Source organism: Amphimedon queenslandica, unplaced genomic scaffold (genome assembly GCF_000090795.2).
Source record: "Amphimedon queenslandica unplaced genomic scaffold, v1.1 AMPQUscaffold_12570, whole genome shotgun sequence".
Taxonomy (NCBI): domain Eukaryota; kingdom Metazoa; phylum Porifera; class Demospongiae; order Haplosclerida; family Niphatidae; genus Amphimedon; species Amphimedon queenslandica.
In genome coordinates, this window is record NW_003547193.1 from 1 (window position 1) to 1038 (window position 1038).

Below are 1038 nucleotides of genomic sequence, written 5' to 3' on the forward strand. Positions count from 1 at the left end.
ATGCGTACAGTGTTCTAGACAACTCCAGCTTCTTGTCCATTTGCTTACAACAAGATAGTAGCTAGAAGAATATACTCCAGAAGTTTAAAGTTGTTCCAGCAAGAAATAAGGATGCTGTGGTCTCTGAAAGTCAATGGCACATAATATGACTATAATGACAAGTATAAAATCTAGCTCTAAAAGGATTTCAAACAATTCTATTGAGGTAAAATGACTTGATTAATGATCCTGAGTGTGGAATCTGTAGAAAAAATGAACAGAACAGTCAAAATATGGCATGAAAGAATGGACCATGCAGGCTGAATCTACATTATGGATGCAACTGTCGTTCTAGACAACAGTATCAAAACGAAACTTTGCATACACAAAGATCTACTGATAGGCCAGTTGCATACCTAATTCTGAGCTGTTCTGGCCAGTCCCAGTACTATTATATACCTAGATAGTGTACACCATTTTCCAAACAGCGACAATAACAAGCAAAATATACTTACATTTCAAACTGAAAACTAACCAATTGATTCTATACCTTTTTGCTTCAAGTTTGAGTTTGCTTTTTAGAGCTATAGACTACCCACCATCTTGTAAACTGCACAAAACTAAACACAGCTTTAGCCATCACTTGGCAGCCATTATGACGTCACTTGGAAAATAAAATTCACGTGAGCTTACCGTTGGCGTCGCGACTGCTTAGTGCTCTTTTCTAAATCTTGAAACCTTGCTAAAGCTTTACAGCATTGAGGACACATTCTACCTATTATATTAATTGGTGTTTAATATGTTACAGCACATGTATCTTCCCTACTGTTCCATCAGGATCAGATAAGAGTTCTTGGGCATCAATATCAATAGCTAACTCGACCTATCTGTCTGAAACCAGTCTCTTCCATACTTCCATAGATTTAAAACAAGAGCTGAACATATTATATCGAGTTTTCTTCCCTGAAATATCTTTCCCACATTCGTAACATGAAATAACTGTAGCACTAGTACTTGCTGTAGAATTGGAAGCTGCCATGGCATGCTATAAGCCTATAG

The 1038-nt window shown here is 37.0% G+C and overlaps 1 long non-coding RNA gene across 2 annotated transcripts; it reads right to left on the reverse strand.

The window, feature by feature from the left end:
• Positions 1–26: 26 nt before the first annotated feature.
• On the reverse strand, positions 27–1024 carry LOC109587430 (uncharacterized). Of its 2 annotated transcripts, none has more exons than XR_002187615.1 (2): positions 530–1024; positions 27–241 (listed from the first exon to the last, which is right to left on the reverse strand). It is a non-coding gene; the product is annotated as an uncharacterized LOC109587430 (long non-coding RNA). The 2 variants fall into 2 exon arrangements; XR_002187616.1 differs by lacking the exon at positions 530–1024 and adding an exon at positions 396–510.
• Positions 1025–1038: the final 14 nt, after the last annotated feature.